This window comes from Aethalodelphis obliquidens, unplaced genomic scaffold (genome assembly GCF_003676395.1).
Source record: "Aethalodelphis obliquidens isolate GAN/ISIS:26980383/991018 unplaced genomic scaffold, ASM367639v1 scaffold39, whole genome shotgun sequence".
Lineage (NCBI taxonomy): Eukaryota > Metazoa > Chordata > Mammalia > Artiodactyla > Delphinidae > Aethalodelphis > Aethalodelphis obliquidens.
In genome coordinates this window covers 4838230-4852841 of record NW_020837983.1, presented here as the reverse complement: position 1 = coordinate 4852841, position 14612 = coordinate 4838230, and positions in this window count along the sequence as shown.

Here is a 14612-nt window from a genome sequence, read left to right as displayed (position 1 = left end):
ACCTAAAGAAGTCCATACCAAGACGTACTATAATTAAAATGGCAAAAATTAAAGATAAGAGAGACTATTAAAAGCAGCAAGGGAAAAGCAACTAGTTATGTACAAGGGAACTCCCATAAGACAATCAACTGACTTTTCCGCAGAAATTTTGCAGGCCAGAAGGGACTGGCACAATACATTCAAAGTAATGGAAGGAAAAAACCTAAAGCCAAGAATACTCAACCTAGCAAGGCTCTCATTCAGGTTTGAAGGAGATATAAACAGTTTCACAGATAAGCAAAAGCTAAAAGAATTCAGCATCACCAAAACAGCTTTACAAGAAATGTTAATGGGACTTCTGTAAACAGGAAAGAAAAGACCACAACTAGAAATATGAAAATTACAAAGGGAAAAGTCTCATTGGTAAAGGCAAACTTACAGTAAAGGTGGTAGATAAACCACTTACAAATCTAGTAGGAAAGTTAAAAGACAAAAGTAGTAAAATCATCTATATCACAATAAATAGTTAAGGGATGGACAAAACAAAAAGATGTAAAATGTGAGGTCAAAAAGTAAATGTGGGTGCAGGGTGAATATTAGAACACATTTAAACTTAAGAGATCATCAATTTAACATAATTTTACATCTATCTATCTATCATCTATCTATCTATGTATCTATATACACACACACACACACATATACATATCTACAAACCAAAAACCTATAATATATACACACACACACAAAAGAAAGGAATCCAAACATAATACTAAATACTAATACTGATCCAGTCTCTGGATCCAGATGCCCATTTGCAGGCAGGACTGCAGCATGAGTACACATTCAGCAAAGTCTAGACTACCTGTTCTTCAGTAGATAAAGAAAAAGAAAGGGATGGAGGGGAAATTTTGAAAAGTCTTAAAATTTTGAAGAATTAGCAAGATTAAACTAGAATGTTTAAGGATGCAGATTTGGGTGATAAAATGGTTAGCTAAGGAAATGATTACTTATAATCACCAGGAGGGTTGAAATTGGGATGTTGAAAATGGAGGAGTTTCTGGGTGGGCGGCAAAGTTCTATTTCTTGAGCTGAGTGAAGATTAAATGGATATTCTCCACATAGTAATTCACTAAGCTATACTTTTGTTTTGTGGTTTTCCTGAATCTTTATTTTTCAGTAAGAATAAGGCACTAGCAAAGGTGTTTACAATTTTCTGATTCACATAAATATTATTTCATGTGGAACATTGATGTGCAGTTGGAAAGAAATGTAGTCCTATGTCACAAAAACTGAGCTTCATGAAGCAGACTGTTCCAAACATCAAGATCAAATGGATTGCCATCTCACATTCACAATGACTCAAAATCATTCTGCATTTTAGTTAGCTTCATATTTGGGTTCTGATTTTCTTATTTTCACCTCCCTCTACCCCTGAATTTCTGTTTGCCTTTTTTCTTGCGGACAAAAGCAGCATATAACTTCAAGTTATCACCAAGTCCGCCCAGCTGCTTAATCAGACTATCAATGTGAATCCATTCCTTCTTGAAGAGTTGTTCTCAGAGCTCTCCAATTTTTTGTTTTAACTGGGCTGATTACTTCCTAGGCTGTTGCATGACAATTATCCTAGGCTTTTTTCAAAAATTGGGCTACTGGTTTAGGTCCCCTGTTTACTAAGTCTCATGTTTTCCTTTTTCTTGGATTCCTTCATTTTCTTTTTGATTTGCTGGTTACTTTTAAAAGAATTTATTTTCCAAAAAGATTGTGTGAGAGGTCATTTTTTAAGTTCTTGTATGGGAAACAATGTCATTATTTTTACCTCACACTTCATTGAGAGCTTGACTATGTACAGAATATTAGGTTTGAAATAATTTTTCCCTTAGAACTTTGAGAACTATTTTCTAACATATTATTGTTGCTGATACATGTGACACTGATCGAATTCTTGTCCTTTATAGTTAACTTTTTTCTTTTTTTTTTCTTTTGGTCTCAGGACAAAAGGATCTTTCCTTTGTCCTTGATGTTCAGAAACTTCACAACGATGTATGCTAGTGTGGGTCTTTTTATTTCTCTGCTCTGTACCTGCTGAACACTTATAATCTCAAGCTATCTTTCTTTAGCTCTGAGAAATTTTCTTTTGTTATTTATTTCCTATTTTCATCTCCTGTATTTTCACTATTTTCTCTTTCTGAAACTCATATGGGGGATAATTCCTGGATAAGTCCTCTATATGACTCAACATTTTGCTTATACTTTCTACTTCTTGGACTTTTGCTCTATATTCCAGGAGATCTCTGTGACTTTGTCTTGTAGCCTCTCTAATAACCTAAAAATATTTATTTATTTATTTTTTTATTGTTCCTTTTTTACAGAAGCCTGTTTTCTAGGCACTGTTGTCTTAAATCTCTCTAGGTATACTGACTAAAATTAGTTTTTAGTTTTGAGGTCAGATGTTTGGTCATCTAGGTCCTTCTAATTTGTACCATTGCTTTTTCATGTTGTATAGGTCTGCAGATCCTTTGCAAGGAAGTTGTTGTTGTGAGCCTGGAACTAGCGTGTGTGGACTGGTAGCATTTGCTATAGGGTAGATGGGAGAGGAGACAAATGCTAACTGAGAAGGGCTTGACTCTGGGTTTATATAATAGTCATGGTTCTTTGGATGTGAAGGAAACTTACAGAAAAGATACGGGGTAGTGTATAAAGCTTAGGGTAAAACAGAAGAACCAGGGTCAGGGTAAGATAGGAGCGGGGACCAACAGTAACCAGAATATCACTGGGGATTTACCTCTAGGCAATAACCAAGGTTTAGGAACCAACAGTTTCTTCAGGGTGGAAGAAAGAACTTGAGCTCTATTTGGTCTTTGTGTTGGTCTGTTAGATGATCTGATTGGCCTCATTTGGGTCAGGTATTCACCCCTTGGTCAAGAGGTGAAACTTCGGTCTGCAAGTTTCTTGACTGACCAGACTGTAGGCAATGCAAGATGAGTGGGTCCCCAAAGCAAAATTGGGGTTCTAAAAGAAAGGGAGATGCATGCAGGTCAGGCAAAAGGAGAGGTGCCCACTGCAGTTTTTAGCACATGAACCAGCAATCCTGGTCCTCCCTGAAAAGTTCATTCACTCTCTTTAGTAGTTTCTTGTTTTTTTCCAAGGAGAATTCCTTCAGCTGACAGTTGTTCTCAAAATGTAAATGTGTAGCCAACCCTTCCAGGCACAGACCTTCCATTTATCATGTGGATTTCTGCTCTCCTTCCCACTCTCACTCTCTATTTCTGCTGACCTTGATCTCAGAGCCCCCAAAATGGCTCCACCCTTAGTTACAGCTTTCTCTACTGTACTAAACAGAGATTTTACTCCTTCTTCTCTGCTTTTAAAAACTGAAGTAGAGTTGATTTACAGTATTGTGTTAGTTTCAGGTATATAGCAAAGTGATTCAGATATATATATATATATATATTCAGATTATTTCCCATTATAGATTATCACAAGATATTGAATATAGTTCCCTGTGCTATACAGTAAATCCTTGTTGCTTATCTGTTCTATGTATAGAAGTTTGTATTTATTAATCCCATACTGCTAATTTATCTCCCCACCTCACTTTCCCCTTTGGTAACTGTAAGTTTGTTTTCTTTGTCTGTGAGTCTGTTTCTGTTTTGTATATAAATTTATTTGTATTATTTTTTAGATTCCACATATAAGTGATATCATATAATACTCATCTTTCTCTGTCTGACTTATTTTACTAAGTATAATACTCTCTGGGTGCAGCCATGTTGCTGCAAATGGCAATATTTTATCCTTTTTTACGACCAAGTGATATTCCATTCTGTGTGTGTGTGTGTGTGTGTGTGTGTGTGTGTGTGTGTGTGTGTGTCTTCTTAAGATAATTGTCTTGATGGGCACTTGGGTTGTTTCCATGTCTTGGCTATTGTAAATAGTGCTGCTATGAGCATTGAAGTGAATGTGTCTCTTAGAATTAGAGTTTTTGTTTTTTCTGGATATATACCCAGGAGTGGGATTGCTGAATCATATGGTAGTTCTGTTTTTAGTTTTTAAAGAAACCTCTGTATTATTTTCCACAGTGGCTGCACCAGTTTACATTTCCACCAACAGTGAATGAGTGTTCCTTTTTCTCCATTCCCTCTCCAGCATTTGTTTATTGTAGACTTCTTTTTTTTTTTTTTTCAGTACGCGGGCCTCTCACTGTTGTGGCCTCCGCCGTTGCGGTGCACAGGCTCTGGACGTGCAGGCTCAGCGGCCATGGCTCACGGGCCCAGCCGCTCCGCGGCATGTGGGATCTTCCCAGACCAGGGCACGAACCCGTGTCCCCTGCATCGGCAGGTGGACTCTCAACCACTGCGCCACCAGGGAAGCCCTTTTGTAGACTTCTTGATGATAGCCGTACTGGCCAGTGTGAGATGATACCTCATCGTGGTTTTGCTTTGCATTTCTCTAATAATTAGCATCTTTTCATGTGCCTGTTGGCCATCTGTTTGTCTTCTTTGGAGAAATGTCTGTTTAGTTCTTCTGCCCATTTTTTGATTGGGTTGTTTGCTTTTTCAATATAGAGTTGTATGAGCTGTTTGTATATTTTGGATATTAACCTCTTGTCAGTCACATCATTTGCAAATATTTTCTCCCATTCTGTAGCTTGTCTTTTCATTTTGTTTATGGTTTCCTTTGCTGTGCAAAAGCTTTTAAGTTTGATTAGGTCCCATTTTTGTTTCTATTTCTTTTGCCTTGGGAGACTGATCTAAGAAAATATCGCTATGAATTGTGTCAGAGAATATTTTGCCTATGTTCTCTTCTAGGAGTTTTATGATGTTACGTCTTATACTTAGGTCTTTAAACCATTTTGAGTTTATTTTTGTGTATGGTGTGAGGGAGTGTTCTAACTTCATTGATTTACATGTGGCTATCCACTTTGTTCACTACTATATAAATGAAAGCTACTGTTCAGAAGGGTCAGCACTGCTGAAGCAACACTTAAAATTACCTTAAGCCCATGGGTGCTAGAGAAAGTGTGATTCTCGTACAGAAACTAGATTTTAATGATAAGATATGAACTGTACTATAGGGCATGTTGACTGTGAGGGTGTATTTATTTCTTCAACAAATGTTCACTAAGCACCTTCTTTGTGTCTGGCACAGTGTAAGGCACTGGGGATACAATGGTGAATAAGTCAGTGTGGTGCCTGCCTGCCCTGAGGTTGTAGACTAGAGGGGGAGATGGACATTATCCAAATAACCACCAAACTTAATATAGTAGAATGTATACTGTATGAGAGCAGAAACTTTGCTTTGTTACTGCTGTGTCCACAGTGCCTAGAATGCTTAATAAGTCCTTAATAAATATTTTTTGGACTTGTGATCATCCCTGGGAAGGAAAAGTTGAGAGAAGTCTGAGTAAACCTCAGGAGATCTAGTGTAGACTTGGGGGTTAAGGGCTTCTCTGAGCAAATGATGTTTGAGCCAAGATCTTAAGGATAGATAAGTTCTTTCCTCCCTCAATCCCTGGGTAGGAAAGGAGTGTTTCAAGCCCAGGGGTTGAAGGAGGAAAGAACTTGGCATGTTCTGGCAAATGAAAGGAGGTAAGAATATTGAAATAGTCTAGAAAGGGAGGAGGCAGGAATATGGAGGGAGCCAGGAGTGGAGTGTGAGGCAGGGACTGTTTCTCAGAGATGAAATTTTATAAAGATTGTGGAGCCAGTGAAGGGCTCTGAGCAGAGGAGGGTCAAGTTGAGATTTGTGTTTTAAAGCAATAGCTCAGCAGTCTGTGAATTCAGAGAAACCCATTAGGTGGCAGCTGCTGAAATTTGGACAAGAGAGGACAGTAGTTTGGACTAGAGCCATTATGGGAGAAATGGAGAGAAGTGGATGAAATCAAGAACTATTCTGAAGGTATGTCAACAGGACTTTGGGATGGATTGGATGTGAGGAAAGAGAGAGATGAAATAGTCAAGCTTGACTCCTGAATTCCTGTTTGTAGCTGAATAGATTGGGGTACACCCACTGAAAGGGGGAACTCAGTGAGGTGTTTACTAAGGGTAAAAATTACCTTCTGAAAGCATGAGCCCTTGGATGCCCATAACTGAAGAATTCTGCCTGATTCTCACAAGCTACTTGTTCGCTCATTGTCTATGTTTAACATCTCCCCTAAATTTAACTTAAACTCATATAACTGACTTACATTTTGTGAGTTTCAATCTCCACTTATTTATATTGTCTTTTCTAGCAGAGATAAATATTCTCAGTAATAAAACACACATTAATACTCTATTAAAAGTCTTTTGAGTTCTTTAAAACACCTAGCACAGAGTCTAGTACCTTATAGGCATCCAAAAATAAAGAGTAGCTATGTAACATGTTCATATCTTATATGTAGGTATGTCCTACTGTAGTCAAACAAAATATGTAAAAATCTGGATTGAAAATATATATTAGGTAATGCTTATTCACTATATAAAGTGTTGTTTCACTTTATAAATGATCCTCCGTAGTAAGTTCTCCTGGTATATTTAAAATATGATTCAGTTTACAACAATCATAATTATATATATAATCTTGGGTAAGTCTTACATAAAGTGAGGTACATTTAGATTACATAGGACGTTGTTTGTTATCTCTACTTCTCAGTGGGCTGTTACCTCATCCTGCCTTATAAACAGCACTTGAAAAGGGCAGGAAATTTAACCACTCAAAACCTTGAAACTGGACAGGAGGATTATATCATTTGGGATGCCAGTTTGGTTTTTATTGCAAAGGACAAAATAATAGTGACTTAGACAAGACAGAAGTTTCTTTCTGTGGTAGGCAGAATAATGGCCTCCTCAAAATATCTATGTCCTAATCTCTAGAAACTGTGAATGTTACCTTACACGAAAACAGGGACTTTGTAGATGTGATTAAGGTTACAGACCTTGAGACTGGGATATTTTCCTGTATTATCTGGATGAGCTCTTAAAAGCAGAGAACTGTTCCTGGCTATGGTCAGAGAGGGATGTGATGATGAAGGAGGGTCAGAGAAGTTGACATGAAAAGGACTCAATCTGCCATTTCTGGCTTTAAAGATGGAGGAAGGGAAGGAACCACAAGCCAAGGAATGTGGTGGCCCCCAGAAACTGGAAAAGGCAAGAAAACAAATTCTCCCCACAAACATTCAGGAAGGAAGTTAGCCTTGCCAACACATCTGTATTAGTTTGCCCTGTGAGACCTTGGCCCACTTCTGACCTATAGAATTGTAAAATAATAAATGTGTGTTATCTTAAACCACTTAATTTGTGTTAATATATTATAGCAGCAGTAGAAAACTAATAAAGATTTTGGTACCTGAAAGTTGGGTGCAGCTGTAACCAATACTTAAAAATGTTGAAATAGGTTTGGAATTGAGCAGTGGGCAGAGGCTGGAAAAATTTTAAGGAAGCTAAATTCCTTAGACTGATGGTGGAAATATAGATGTTAAAGTCTCTGCTGATGAAGACTCAGAAGAATCATCGTAGAGAATATCTAAATGGTTGTAAACAGACTATTAATAGAAATCTGGCCCTTGAGGACACTTCTGATGAAGAAGCAGAAGGAGATGAGGCACATGTTATTAGAAACTGGAGGAAGCTGGATCCTTGTTATATAATGGGAAGGTTAGCAGAATTGTGACTTGCATTGATGTGGAAAGCAGAGCCTGTAAATGATGCACGTGGATATTTAGCTGAGGAGATTTCCATGCAAAGTGTTGAAGATGCAGCCTGGTTTCTGCTTATTGCTTAGAGTAAAATGCAAGAGGACAGAGATCATGGTTAAACAAAAAAGACCCAAGACTGGATGTTTTAGGAAACTCTCAGCCTATCCAGATTGCAAAAGATTCTAAAATTGAGAGATTTATTGTTAGGAAAGCATACGCTCTAAAGAAAAAGCCGAGGGTGTGGCTGTACCACCTCAGAAAGATCAAACGTAAGAGTATCCAGTCACACAAAAGGCTTTTTCAAGGGTGTGGCTCACAGAGCCCCTCAATCAAAGCCCCAGATACAGTTGACCTTTAACAACACAGGTTTGAACTGTGCAGGTCTACTTACACACAGATTTTTATCAATAGTAAATACTATGATACTACAAGATCCAAAACCCACAGTTGGTGTGCATGCAGAGCTGTGGGTACAGAGGAACCAAGGATACAGAAGGCCAGCTATAAGTTATATGCATATTTTTGACTCTGGTGGGCGCCCCTAACCACCATGTTGTTCAAGGGTCAACTCTACCTACTTCTGAGAATCCTAAACTCAAATAGGGCAAGTAATTGATAGATTAAAAGAAAAACTCATGGGCTTCCCTGGTGGCGCAGTGGTTGAGAGTCCGCCTGCCGATGCAGAGGACACGGGTTCGTGCCCCGCTCCAGGAGGATCCTGCATGCCGCGGAGTGGCTGGGCCCATGAGCTATGGCCGCTGAGCCTTTGTGTCCGGAGCCTGTGCTCCGCAACGGGAGAGGCCACAACAGTGAGAGGCCCGCGTACCGGAAAAAAAAAAAAAAAAAGGTCAACTGTATCTGAAAAGAACGTCTTATTAAAATAACAATTGGGGGTACACTGAATAGCACAGTAGAAATTTTATTAAATGTATATGAAATGCTAAACTGGTTATTGTTTGAAAAATTTAAATGCTCATAGAGATTCCTGAGGAGCTCACTTTATGTCTAGAGAGGCTCTGGAGGTAGGACAGGTCTTTCATGATCTGTGTGCTAAAAGCTCATAGTACTTTTGAGGAAAACTAACAGGCCCATAATTCTTTTCTGGGAAAAGCAAGATTAGGCGGCTCTTTATTCTTGGTTTCTATTCGGTAGCCTTGTAACCCCGATACCCTGACCACAGCTGATAGGACCAGGGATTGATGGACTGCCTAGTTGATGACTGGCCCAGAGACAGCTACAGGTCAGTTGAGGTTGGAAAGCCAATCCAATCCAATCTACTTTGGGGGAGAGTGAATTCCATTTGCTCCGAGAGATGCTGGCAGTAAAGTGGCACAGAAGCCAAGAGACATGGAGAAAGGAAGTAAATAGAAAGCGTGAAACAATAGTAGTTACACGTAAAAAGAAGCCACAAGCTATAAAATAAGAGAGGGGAGAAACTTAAAGATGACAAAATACTGAAGATTAGTTACACCTCTTGTGGTGGTGCTCCGTTCACAACACCTCTCATCTGATAATGCCCTTCCTTCATCCTCTTAAGCCTCCTCTGTGGCAACCATGTTTGTGCTACATAGCCCCACCTTTCAGGCTTCAGTTGATTGGATCAAGAGTGGCAGTGTCATCCTTCCTGAGCCAATCAGGTGCTCCCTCTTGGGGCTTTGGAACTGGGACTAAAAGATAGTCTGTCTCTCTGTGTGGCTGGAGCAACAGGACGTGGAGCTATGGGGTGAGAAGATGACAAAGCTGGTGTGTGGAGAGAAAAGAAAGAAACAGATGTGCAGTGAGAAGCAGACTTGGAGAAGCCATGTGGAGAGAAGGAGGGAGGCAGTGTGAGAGTTTTGGCTTCTGCTAGCTTTCCATTTCCTGGCTCTGATCCCCCCAAAACATCCCTTAGAGCCTCAAGGTGCCTGTACTTTTATAATATTCACTACCATTTAAAAATTAACATGGCTCAAGGTAGTGTTCAGATTTTGCAAGGAGGAGTCTCAACGAAAACATAGAGCTAGTGTGGTAACCTGCACAAAATTTGTGTTCTCCTTGAAACTTAGTAGGGCAGCTGTCAAGATGGCGTCTTTCCTCTCTTACAAGAAGTTCCCAGCTGGGTATGTCTCATTTTCTTGAAACCCAGAAGGGACTAACAACCATAGCTGGAGAATCTGATGTAATGGAACTAATGGAGTTAGACCTTCAAATATCAAATACCAATTTCTATATGAGGATACTTCTGCTGTTTTCTCTTCTCATTGCCCTTTGTATGTCTGTGTTCTTGGAGGGCAGAGGCTGTCTCAGTGCAGTAGGAATGGGGGACCCCATGCCCATATTCTCAGGTACAGTGTCCCCCTTTCCCTATTTGAAGTCTCACTGTGGTCCTGTCCCTGTGTGCTGACAGAGCTTGGCCTTCCTGGTGAACAGACACTTTAGTACTAAATGTGCGTTCAATGATTGTGACTCTGTTGAGGGCGAAGTTTGTGTTGCTTTCCTTCGCGTACCTTGAACTACCTGGCCCAATACCTAATAGGCCCTCCATCAAAACTTATTGAGTGAAAGACAGAATAAATTGTTTTTCTCAGTGGCAGTTTGAAGGTACCCAAAACAGGATCCAAAACCTGAAACCAAACCACGTAGTAAATTATATAATCTGAGCGTGCAAATGGATAGATGTCCAGTATAATTCATTAGGGTGTTAATTATGATGATGGTGTCTATGCTATGCAAGTTCTTAACCCTCAAGTTGTGAATGCCCTAGTGTGGGAGACAGAGAAGAATATTGGGTCTACGTGTCGTTTCCAGGGATCTTGCTTTTTTCTACTTCAGATTGTGCTTTAATGTTGAGAGAAAAATGATAATCCCACTCCTGCTGGATTCTCCTGGAGAGATGACTTCACAGTTTCTTGGAGGCTTCCACTTATTTCGTCCATCAGAGGAATGTTTATAGTTTTCATGTAAATTTTAATGGGCAGAAACGTCTGTTCCCCATCCAACCGTGATGTCTGTGTATACATGAGAATCCCTGGCTGAGCACAAACCATGTTTTCTGCGTATTGGATGCTTAGGAAAATAATGTAGACCAAGGACAAAGAAGCGAGGTGTCAAGAGGGAGTGAGGAGGAGAAAGGGGAAGTGGTGAATGCGTGAGTGTGCAGGAAAAGTCTCTCTGCGTCAGCTGGTGGTGCTATGTGCGGCCTGTCCCTCCTTGGTGGTCAGGCTGGCCCTGGTGGATCCAAGGCCTACCCCCTTCCTCTGGAGCAGAGCCCGTGGGTCTGGTGAGCCACTTAGCTCCATTTAATGGAGCTGCTCCCTCATAACAATTGTGGGCACCTCTTCCTCCTTGTATGGGAAAGGGCAAATGCACTGGCATGTCACTTTCCTGCAACCCCTTGGCCTTCAAGCCTGGCAGAGCTGGCTTCTCCTTGTTTGCTCCTGTACCTCTAGAGGTTCTTCCCTGCCTCCCATCACCTGAGCTCCTGCTGGAACTTTGAGTTCGTCAGTAGGACTAAACAGAGCATTGGGACTGTCCTCCCATAGCTTGGAATTTGCAGAGGACTCCTGACCACTTTTTTGGCCCTACTTCTCATTCCCCCCGACATGTTCTCCAGCCACCTGAAATTACTTGGAATCACCCAAATGCCCATACTTCTGAGCCTTTTCTGTTTTTTTTAACCTTGGAATGCTTCCTCTTTCCCAGCCCCTGTCCACATGGTGGTGCAAGAACGTGCACAGAACACATGCACACACCACGCTGCCAGTTGCTCTCTGTACTTCAAAACCCAAACTGAAGTTTTCTCTGTGAGATTCTCTCTGACCCACTCGAGCAGAGTTCATCACCCCCTCTTGCTGTCCCACTCTTCTGCACACATACTCTGTGATGCTGTCTGTCACGTCACTTCGCAGTGATGATTTTGGATATGAGGGCTCTGTCCCTGAAGTCAAGTTGCTTGGCTACAAATTACAGCTCCATCATTGGGCTGCATGATCCTGGGCAGGTTACTTAATATCTCCATGCCTCAGTTTCCTAATTTGTAGAATGGGGATGCTGTTAATAATAACCATAAACGTTTGTTGAGAAAATTAAATGAGATGATACAGGTAAATCACTTAGCAAAATACCCGGCTCAATAAAGGGCAGCTATTACTATCAACTCCTCAGTGTTGCTACCCAACCATCTTGTACGGAGACTGTTATGCGCCCTGTATTCCTAGAGACAGGTGTATAATAACTCTTTCACGTTTGTTTGTTGAGGGACATTGTTGAACTGATGGATCCCAGTGGCCTACTCAATCAGGTTCATGTTCTCTGGAATCAGCAGTTGGGGTTCAAATCTTAACTTTACCAGTTTATAGCAATGGGACCTTGGGCAAGTTAATTAAACTTTCTATGTTTTAGTTTAATCATCTGTAAAATTTTAATTATGATAGTACCTAGCTCACAGGGTAGAGATAATCTACAGAGTGCCTAGAATATGGAAAGATCTCAATAAAAGTTAGTTAATGTTATTCTCACTAATGTTATGAGTATTATTACATCTAATACTCATCTTAAATATCATTATTATAAAGTCTTTCTCAATCACTCTCTCTGGAAGGGACCTCATTCTTTAGCCAATCATCCAATATAATTATTAAATGCCAGCTATAATCCTGGCACCGTGCTAGACACCTGCTGTGCAGTGGTAAATAAATCATATATGATCTCCACCTTCATATAAGTTGGGGTTTTAGAGAGCGCTAAATCTCAATGTGTTTTCAGAGTTCTCAACCCAGTGAGATACAGATTAACGAGACACAGATAGAGATCAAAATGTGAGCTTACTTACAACCATGTAGGAAAGGTGTTAACTGCCCAGGTCCTCAACCCAACTACAGTTCATTCTTTTAGCCTTTCTAGATTTATCATTGAAGAATTCTTGGGTCACTACAATTGGCTAAATCAAAGCTTTAGCCTTAGGCTGGTTGTGACTCCTTGTGTTAAATAGTGTCATTGATTTTTCTGTTGCTGAAGGAAGGAACCTCAGGGAAAAACATCATGTTGGTTTGGAAGCCAAATATACATTTGACCAAAGCTTTTAATGCAGCTCTTAGATGATCTTCTCGTGGGATTGCTAATTTCTGGGGAAAGGACCACCAGACGAGCATATGCTCCTGGGCTTATATAACTCCGTGTCTCTGGGGCTTACGATATTGCTTAGTAATAATAAGTGCTCAAAAAATATTTGTTTAACTCACATTGTTGAACAACCGTTTAGTTGAACATAAAATTCCAGTTTGATGATGATTTTCTCTAAACACTTTGATCTTATTATGTGACTGTCTACTTGCTTCTTGGCCATTTTTGAGAAACCTGGTGTCCATCTTCTTAAATTGTCATTCCCCTATTCCCTGGGGTAATCTCTATTTTGAAGTTGGTATGTATTTTTCTCATCCATGTTCTTATGCTTTTACTAGATATATTTAACTATAAGCTATTAGTGTGGGGTTTTAGAAAATTATATAAATTATTACTCTTGTAGATATCCTGCAATTTGCTTTTTCAAGTCACCATTGTGGTCTCAATATTTATCCAGGTTGATACAAGTAGGTCTAGTTCATTCATTTTCACTGCTGTGTATTTCACTGCAAAAATATAGCACCGTGCATTTATTCATTGATGATCATTAGGTGGTTTCTGATTGTTGCTATTACAAACAGTGCTTTAATGAGCATCCTTGTGTCTGTCTCCTGTGTGATATAGAAGATGCACACGGAGAAGCAGAATCGCTGGGTCACCAAGGATGTGCATATCTTAGATGTTGATGGTTGATCGCCAAGGTGGCCTCCCAATTCACACTCCCACCAGCAGGGCACAAGTACTCTCCTTCACATTTTCATCAACCTTGCTGTTGTCAGACTTCTGAATGGGTGTGTACTTGACCCCTACTTTATACATTGTCTCCAGTGTTATCATTCTCTTTTTACAGATGAGAAAACTGAGGCTAAAGAGTGGCAAGCTCAGAGAAAGAATGAGTGAATGAGTGAATGAATGAATGAATATGGTGATACTTTATTTATTTGTTATTTATTATTTCTTTAACCAGAATATAAGTTCCATGAACATAAGTACCTTACCCCTAGCCCTGAGAACAGGTTCTGGTAACAGGTAAATGCTCAGTAGTTATTGTAATGAATGGAGGAACCTGGGCAGTGAATGTCCATTTACTTCAGGAACCTCCCCTCGGCCTTCCGAGATACATTCTGCACTTACCCTGCAGGAGTTTTGAAGGAGCAAGAAACGCCTGCAGCAGCCTGGGCTAATGGAGCGGAGGAAGTGTGACAGCTAAAAATTTTTTCAGCGGAAAATTAAATCTGCCCAGCAGGGGTCTGATGAGAAGCTGGGGCCAGCCTGAAGGAGGATGCAGCTGGAGGGAGTGTCCGTCTGGATCCCATAGGCCTCTGGACGTTGAGAGGTTATTCTTAGCCATCTTTTCTTCAGTCCTTATTTTCTCTTGATCAGGGCTCTCTTGATTTTGCAACTGGAATCTTTTTTTCCCCTTCTGTAAAGCAATGATTTTCCATATAGTAATTCTTTCCTTCTTTAGACTTCCCAGAGGGGGTAGGAGGTTCTTTCTGTGCTCAGACACTTTGCACATTGCCTCCCACCCAGCTCCTCCCAGCGCTTTTGCGGCTGGTGTAGACCTATTCTGTGTGCTGGATTTGACCCCAGATCCTTGTTTGGTTACAAAGGACTTAACCATGCCACTCTCCTTACTAATTATTTTTTCCTAGTAACATCAATAGGAGTACATTTCCCGCCCTGCCTCATGTGTCCTGATTTCTGCTGGATTCATTTAACGTGAGCCTTAAGGGGCAGCCAAACCGATGGCAGGTGGCCAAGCTCCAAGCCTTGGCTCCTGCGTCATCATTATAATCACTCGCACTGACACGGTGCTCTGTGGGTAACAGAGTGCTGCATGCTCAGCCGCTCT